Source organism: Amphiura filiformis, chromosome 6 (assembly GCF_039555335.1).
Source record: "Amphiura filiformis chromosome 6, Afil_fr2py, whole genome shotgun sequence".
NCBI lineage: Eukaryota > Metazoa > Echinodermata > Ophiuroidea > Amphilepidida > Amphiuridae > Amphiura > Amphiura filiformis.
Window position 1 is genome coordinate 72,346,636 of NC_092633.1, and position 9,781 is coordinate 72,356,416.

Here is a 9,781-nt window from a genome sequence, read left to right on the forward strand (position 1 = left end):
GTCGGTTGGCCTCGTGCAGTGGAGCATGCGTCGGAGTCGGAGGGCAGGTGCAGTCGGCACCGCAACGCGGGAGGTAATCGGGTGCTCGGGCCCGTGCCCGGGCCCGTGCGCGGCGGTCATGTTTTTGACCAAAAATCACATTTTGGACCAAAAATCACATTTTTGACCAAAAAACACATTTTTGACCAAAAACACATTTTGGACCAAAAATCACATTTTGGACCAAAACAAATCACATTTTGACCAAAAAATCACATTTTTGACCAAAAAATCACATTTTTGACCAAAAAATCACATTTTTGACCAAAAATCACAATTTTACCAAAAATCGCATTTTTGACCAAAAATCACATTTTTGAACAAATATCACATTTTTGACCGAAAATCCTATTTTGACCAAAAATCACATTTTGACCGAAAATCACATTTTTGAACAAATATCACATTTTGACCAAAAATCACATTTTGAACAAATAACTTTTGACCGAAAATCCTATTTTTGACCAAAAATTAAATTTTTGACCAAATATCACATTTTAGACCAAAAATCACATTTTTGACCAAGAGTACATTTTAAACCAAAAATCACATTTTGACCATGAATCACATTTTTTTTTTTTATAAATCACATTTTGACCCCTGACCAAAAATCACATGTTTTGAAAAAAAAACCATATTTTTGACCAAAAATCACATTTATGACCAAAAATAACATTTTTACCAAGAAACACATTTTGTCAAAAATCACTTTTTTTTTTCAAGATGGCCACCACTGAGTAAACATGCAACTTGGGCAATCTTCTTAGTATTCGATTTTGCTAATTTCTCACCTTTTTATCGTAAAAGCCTCAATTTGATGATTTGACCTATTTTTAACCTTCAAATCCTAAATAGCTTTCCAAAGATTTTACGTGCAAAGTAAGCGTCGCGTTTTAGGCCATAAGTCGAGTTACCTTGAACTTTGAAATTTATTTTTGATATCATCATCATATAAATTTTTCAACGTCGTCGTAGAACCTGCAAGTTGAGTTGCCCAGCAAACACAAAACATTTTACAGATAACGTTTTATTGTTGGTTTATATAAAGGGTATAAAACGTTTTAATAACGTTCTAAAAACACTTTTGAAAAATAGATGCACGATATATTAACATGTTATTATAGAGTTGACAAAGCATTTTTGTACCTTTATAATGCAAGTAATAGTAATAAATGGCAACTGCCTTGGCTGAAAACAACAACAAACACATGTACATACAGGACACTTCTTTCACCTATTATTGGTATAAAATCCACCAGGAATATTATAGTGCTCTAGCTGCAGAACAAGGTAATCCATTATTTTTTTCAAGATGGTATAGCCACGTTCATAGTGGCTGCCGCCTTAGCTGGAAAACACCAAAAACACTTAAATAGTTTTGTGTGTCTTAAAAAAACCTGCATGTTCTAAAGACACAAAACTAGAAACAGTTCTCTCAATAATTTTTTATTAATCAAAAATATGGGTCAAAAATTTTGACCAAAATTTGGGATATTTTAAGGTCCTTATTCAAGAAATTGAGAAAATTGTTTCTAATTTTATTTTGTGTCTTTAGAACATAATATGCAATTTTAGGGATCTGGAATGAATATTTTTGTGGGACATGAGAGCACATCAGACATATCGAATTGCATTCTGAATACGGAGAATGTCTTTCTGATATCAAATAATTTTCATTTTTTAAATTCACGATATAATACAAATTTTATGACAAATTATTAAAATTTGATATTTTTCACATTTTGATATATAACAGTCCTCGAAGTAAATTTTATAAATCTAATGATATATTCTTAAAGTGTATGTAGCTGGGAGGAAAAGCCGACGATCAATTGAAAAATTTGACCTTTCATATTGAAGATATAGATTTTTTCCCCAAAAGACCTAATTTTTTGGTGTTTGGGGAAAAAATCATCAGATTTATGAAGTTTACTTCGAGTACTGTTAAATATCAAAAATATCAATTTTTAATCATTTGTCATAATATGTGTATTACATTGCGAATTTAAAAAAATCAAAATTATTTAATATCAGAAGGACATTCTTCGTATTCAGAATGCAATTCGATATGTCTGATGTGCTCTAATGTCCCACAATAAATACTGTCCAAACGTGCATACTCCATCCCTTAATAGAGTTTGAATTCAGGGTAAGTTATGGTTTCATATTTTGAAACATATTCTCCTACACATCGCAAATCCAAAATAAAATCAGCTCCGTCCTTTTGATTTTCAAGTTACGTTACCATGGTTACATGTATCATACTTTGATACAATTTGTATCTAAACGCATCCTGAACACTTATAATCCCGTCTTCAACACTGTTAACGTTTGGCTAAGTGACATGCATGTTTAGATACATGTATGTAACAAGTAACAACATCATAGGACTTCCTACCATGAAGATGTGTGTCACACATCGAAAGTTCAAGGTTGCTTGGAATTTTGGGCTGAAAGTCATTTTAAACTTTTAGAAATTAGATATGTAAGCTTTTTATTTGTGATTTGTGATGTTTAGGAGTTGGAGTTGCCAAAAATACCTATCGTTTCGTGAAAATGTGGAAAACAATATTTTCTTTTATTCCTAAGCACTTCGTCTCCGGCAATCATAACATCATGCCTTATAAATTTATGTTAGAAAAATAATAATCAAGCACGAATCACATGGTCGCCATGAGTTTGTTTTAGATAAAACCACGTGATTCGTGCTTGATAATTATTTTTCTTACATATAATAGGGCATAATGTTGTGATAGGCGGAGAACCTTCCTTTAAAACGTGTGTATTTGTTTAAAAGTGTTAGAGCTGGACATTTAGAGCCTAAATACATTAGATTTAGTTATGGTTCTCAAAAGAACTCGTGAATTTTCAGAAAGCTGTTTGTGTTAAAGTGCGAGGGTTATCCATAGGCCTATATATGTACTAGGAGGACACTTTAGAACTTGACCCTTTTGGAACCTTTTAAGAATGTACTGGATGCAATGTGCCCATTATACTTAATGTTAATATAGGGTTTCCCCTGGCTTGCGTAAAAATCTTGAGTAAAAATCTCAAGTTTTTCTTCTTTTCACGTTACAACTTACTTAAAACTTCTGATACCACGTAAGATATCTTTAACATAATTATGGTTTCTAAGTCCTGACTTTTACACGTATAACTAAACTTGAAATTGTTGACAGATTATACAACTGAATACTTCTATTTTTCTCATCGAAGAACTTCACAGAACTTTCTTAGACTGGTGATCAGATCATATACAGATAGTGTGATCAATAGCTTTGGAAGTGTTCTGCGTTTGCAATCCACCCTTCAACGTATTCAAAGGATCCTTGTCGTGCTCAGTTTAAGCTGAAGGAGATAAGCATCGAAAACGTCAACCCTATCAGTAGGCTTATATCGCATTGATGATGTCATCAATACCAATATTAAGAAAATCTAGACCAGAATCTGTATTTGCTTGCTTAGTTCTTTCTATGTCAAGACACATATCAAGGCAATAACAGCTGTTATCATTAAGCTGATGGGTTTGCACATTTTTTGACCAAAAATCACATTTTTGACCAAAACACTTTTTGAAGATGGTCCATTTCACAGTTCCTGGAATGTGAGGCGTGAGTTCATTCCATCTGCGGGCTATATGGAATGAATGATGACTAACAACTTAAGTTAGATCTTGAACGAATGAGTAGTATGTGGCAGCAACTGCTCAACAATGGACTTTATTCAGTGGAGGAGTTGGTCCATGCCATGCCGTGCCAGTTTACTCCATCTTTGATTTGACCGTGCTCTTATGTATTAAAATTATGGCTCTCTCAAGTTGTCAGTTCATCCGAAATCTTTGGCTGCATCTAAACTTTCTAAGTTAAGTCAATTTTCTTGATGCTTTATACATTGTACATTGTCATGGACTATTGTCTGTCTATTGCATGGCCAATCTTGTTTTGATTCCATTGTCACGTGGCACAACAACAGGTCAGCTGTAACGACAAAAATAACAATTTAGGGATTTAAAAATACAATTATTTCCATAATTTACACATACAAAAACATTATATTTGACATAGACTTACAGTACGATTAATATGCTTAATGTAAAATAGGCATAGGCCTACTGAAGGTAGACCTGTTACTCCTGACTGTTTAGGGTAATTCTGCTGAACAATTCTTAGGGCCATTCTTGGGACCAAAAAGAGGAAAGTATAACTTATCTTTGCTCCTTTAGACACATGCTTTAGACTAGAGAAATTATTTGGGGATGTGAAATCTTCTGCCTAAAAAATCTGCCTAAAGAGTGTTCAACACTAATTGGCTCATGCTTGCACATGTTTAAAGTAGGCATACTCAGAGAACATGATATTTTTGACATAGAGCAGTGATAAGTTTAATGAAAAATTAAAAATAGCCTCACTTTCTTTCTAGAGAACTGCAGATTGCACCTTAATGTTGAATCTATTTGAGGAAGATCTTTACGACCTTTAATAACTTGGAAGGTATAGGCCTATAGCTTTAAGGGTCTAAATCTCGTGAATACAAATACTGAATAAAGTTCATAATTCATTTAGCCTATTAAAAACGAAGATAAGTAGATTATTAATATTAGGGTCATATGATGTATATTTGTAATTTAACCTTAAGTCTCTCAGAAAAGATTAGATATAGGCCTACCCGTTATGTTTACTAAACGGTTGCAACTAGGCCTACCAAGGAAGCACAAACGAACATTAACATGATTAATTTTGAATAGGGGATGTCCTTCTCATATATTTAACAATTTAAATTTTTTGAAATTCGCGATGCAATAAAAATTTTGGGGCAAATTATTAAAAATGGCAATTTTTGACATTTAACAGTTCTCAAAGTAAACTTAATAAATCGAATGATATCTACTTGAAGTGTATGTAGCTGGGATGAAAAGCCAACTATCAATTGACAAATTTGACCTTTCATATATAGATTTTCCCCAAAAGACCTAGATTTTGTTGGGGAACAATCTATATCTTCAATAGGAAAGGTCAAAATGTTCATATGATTGACGGCCGCTCGTCCCAGCTACATATACACTTTAAGTATATCATTAGATTTATAGAATTTACTTCGAGGACTGTTTCAAAAATATCAATTTTTAAAAAAAAATTTCAAAAATTATTTGATACCGTACTAGAAGGACATTCCTCGTATTCAAATCAAAATGCAATTAGATATGTCTGATTTGCTCTCAGGTCCCACACAAAATACGTGAAAACGTTGCTATCCGAGCTCTTAAGCTCTATCTATTTGAAAAGAACTTTATTCCACAAATTCCACTAGCCTAGTCTAACTAAATATTACTGGTACTACTATTTACGCCTAGCCATATTTATAGGCCTGGGCCATGTATGCTTCATAATTCTGCGCTTATTAAAATATCATTTTGTCAGTGGGATGTGGACTTCCACGAACTTGGTATCACTATCACTCAGTTTATTATTTTTAAAAATAATTGTCATTTTGACATTGAAATTCATGTCAAATCATCAAAGACACATCTAGTCTGCCCTACCAGTAACTTAATGTCTAAAAAAAAATACACTAGAGATAATGATTTGCGCTTACAGAGCGCAGACAATCGCAAGGCATGTAACTCTTTAATGACCATTTGACCTGACCTTTGACCTTAATGTTTCCCGGGCCACGAAGTTTGTTGTCACCGAAATTGAGCCCCCATATCCATTACAGAAAATGAAATTACGGTATAAGATTTGACCCCAGTTAACCTTTGACCTGACCCCTGCAAAGTGTTCCAACATATCACCCCTGTCATTAATTTTGTTGTCACCGAGTTTGAGCCTTGTACCCCTTACAGATGTCCAAAAAATTCATTTCTAAAATTTGACCCCTGCATGACCTTTGAACTCACTGACTCCTGCAAAATGTTTCCCTGGTCATGAGATTTGCTGTCACTGAGTTTGAGTCCAGAAGAAGAAATTATAAGATTTGACCCAAGATAACCTTTGATCTGACCCCTGCAAAGTGTTCAATATATTCCCTGGTCAGTTTGTTGTCACAGAGTTTGAGTCCCGTATCCCTTACAGAAAATGCATTTCTAAAATTTGACCTTTGACCTGACCCCTGTAAAATGTCCCCCGGCCCTGGTCATGAGATTTGTTGTCACCGAGTTTGAGCCCCATACCCATTACGGATGTCGAGATAATGCAATTGTGAGATCCCCCCTCTTAATGACCTTTGACCCCAATTCTTTGTACAACTTTTAGACATTGGCTAAGGCGATGCAGGTATGCAGGTATGCAAGTGACGTCATTGTATTATGTAATTTGTGGAAGATGAAGCATTTTTAGTGAAAATCACATTTTGGCCATAAATGACATATGACCTTTGACCCACCGAGTTGGACACTGGCCTAGAGCATATGGCTACGATGACTCGTTATAGGTTTGACAGAAGAAAGAAAGAAAGAAAGAAAGAAGAACTGACCAAAAACAGTACAATCGCAAATTGAAAATTTGCGATTGTAATGACCCAGCACATGAGCATTGCTGCATGATATGACTAGGGCTAGGCTCTAGGGGCCTAGTTTCTTAATTATACAATAAACATTTGCATTTCCCCCAGGCCCGTAGCCAGTACCCCCCCAAATGCCAAAGGCCCAAAAAGTTCCCTTTTTTAACCCAAAAGTCCCATTTGCGAGCGCAGCGAGCGAAAAATAGAGGTTTTTTATGCCTTCTGTAATCTTGGTCCGTCCAAAATGTCCAAATCCGCCCAGTCCAAAAACTTCCAAATTTTGAAAAAAGTCCACTTTTTCAAAATCAATACCCCCCCATCAATCCAGACTACGGGCCTGATTGCCCCCAGCAAATATTCCAAACTGGCATGACTGGGTCTTGTACAAGTACAAGTCATTAAGCATGTCAACTTCAAGGCACTGTTTCGTGTCTCGAATGGTGCATTCATGATTGTACAGCATGCATGGCATGTGCAGCAGGCATGTAATTTAACTGCTCAGTAAGCTTAACTATTTTAACATATCCTGATAATACAAAATGGAAAACCAAGTTGAAATATAAATCCAGCAATGTGTCCAAAAGTCAAGTAGACCTTTAAAGAAAATTTAAATGTTTACTAACCTGTTTTATTTGCAAATTTAGGCCTCAAGTTTATGTTCGTCACACGTACGCGTACAACTCCTTTTGCTTACTGATGTACATTGGGCAATATCCGTTCTGGAAAAGTGTTGGGCGAAAGCGATACTACTACAATTTTAATCCAAAATTTTTTAAACTTTTGAATGTCCAAACATGGTGATCTAGGATTAGAAACATGTTTATAGGTACAAATGCGACCAGAACTAACGAATATCCAAAAATTTGAAATTGTTTTTCAACATGTTTCATAGGCCTAGGCCGACTAGCCTACAACTCTAGCGTGATGCAGAATTCACTGTTTGCTTATCCAGATCCAAATCCAGATCCTACATCAAGTTCAAACAAACGGACACATTCAAGGCATTATGTCATTGATTGATGCGCCGTCCCGCTCGTGGCAGTGGCATCAGTTTTGCACTCGCGTGTGCGTAGGCCTACCCATAAACACTTGTGTGCGTACTCACAAACACTTGTGCACGCGCGTACGTATACCTTCAATAATTTGCAAATGTGCGTGCGTACCTATAAACACTTGTGAACGCGAGTGTGCACTTGCAAACACTTGCGAACTCGCATGCGTAGGCCTACCCGTAATAACTTTCGCGTACCCATAAACACTTGCGAACGGGCATGCGTACTCGAAAACACTTGCAAACTCGATTGCGTAACGTACGCGCGTGCGTACCCGCAATAATTTTCGAACACAAGTGCGTACCCATCAACACTTGCGCATGCGTATGCGTACCCATAAACACTTGCGCATACGCTTGCGTACTTGCAAACACTTGCGAACGTGCATGCGTACGCATAAACACGTGAGAACGAGTGTATTCACGCAAACACTTGCGAACGTGCATGCGTATACTCCCAAACACTTGAGAACGTGCGTTTGTACTTGCAAACACTTGTGTATGCATTATATGTATACTTGCAAACACTTGCGAACGCGCGTGCGTACCCGCAATAACTTGCAAACGCATGTGCGTACCTATAGAGACTTGAACATGTGCATGCGTACCCATAAACAATTGCGCACGCGCATGCGTATTCGCAAACACTTGCGAACGTGCGTGCGTACCGGCAATGTACGCAAGCGTACCCATGAACACTTGTAAACATGAGTGCGTACTCGCAAACATTTGCGAACGCTTGTTAACACAATTGTGCACGCGTGTACATACCCACCCACAATATCTTGCAAACGTGCGGTATAATAGGCCTACCTATAAACACTTGCCGTCCCCCATGAAAAAAAAAATAGAGAGGGCGTCCCCCCTAACACTCCCCTGCTTTCTCCGACTATGATCGACAACATAGGCCTATGATGCGGCCGGCCCACCCACTCCCACACCCGGTTGCCTCCCGCGTATGGGTGCCGACCTCGATATGCCGACCTTGTAGCTACTACACCGGCTATGCCGCCGTGGCGATACCCGGGCAATTCCCCGGGGCGATATGATCGGATTAGTAAAATAGTTTGAAGATATGCGAATAGGCATATTAGGGACCGCTCACAAACACTTGTTAGGGGGCTGATGCAAAAAAAATCATCGCGAAAGTTTTCCGCCCCCTTTCAGATCTCTAAAAATTCAGCCTCCCCCTTTGACATGAAAATTATGGGTCAATCCCATAGAAAATCATATAAACTCAATTTTCCTGGGAAAATTTTTGGTAATTTTTTCAAGGCCCCTGCTCTACCCCTAGGAGGGTCAAAACTAAAGCCCCTCCCCACCCTTTTGCATTTGCCCCCCCTAACAAGTGTTTGTGAACGTCTCTTGCACCAACTTCACCATGTTGTAGGAATTCCCATATCAACATCAGCCCGCCAATTGAGCGGCGACGGGGCCGTATAGCATACCCCGTACCACCCGGTGTTTTCGCGTAAGTATTTGAGGTAGTGCACGCCGCGCGCGCCACTTTAAGAAGGGAACGGAAGTTCGGTTTAATCGTTAGATCATGCGGATTGATATATAGAAAAACTTGGCTAAAATTTCAATGCTATCGACCTTTAAACATGTATTATACTAGGCATATGCATATTTTGTCCTAATAATATTTTATGTAACGTCATTAAGTTGTGCATTGAAACATTGGTTGAAATCAGGTTGAAATTTCAACGTTGTATCAACGTTGAAGTTTCAACCTGATTTCAACCTCCTTAATTTTTGCATTGAAAGTTTGTTGAAACATGGTTGAAATCAGGTTAAAATTTCAACGTTGTATCGACGTTGAAATTTCAACCTGATTTCAACCAATCTCTAGGTTGAAATCGGGTTGAAATCAGGTTAGGTTATATTTCGACGTTGTATCAACGTTGATACAACGTCGAAATCCTAACCTGTGCCCACTGGGACAGTACTAGAACTTTGTTACCTGATTTGAACACTCTTTCTTTTGCATGTTACTATACCATTGTTTCATTTTGGCCTGACCCTCTTTCAAGTTTTCTGTGGCGATATCGGTTGCTCTGTTAAGCCTATGCTTAAAATTGGAGACATACGGTAATCCAATAAATTGATATCTGATTTTTCATTGAGCCACTTTTCTTTCAACCACTTTAAGGGCCCGTGTACTGTGTGTCCAAACACTAACTCAAAAGGACT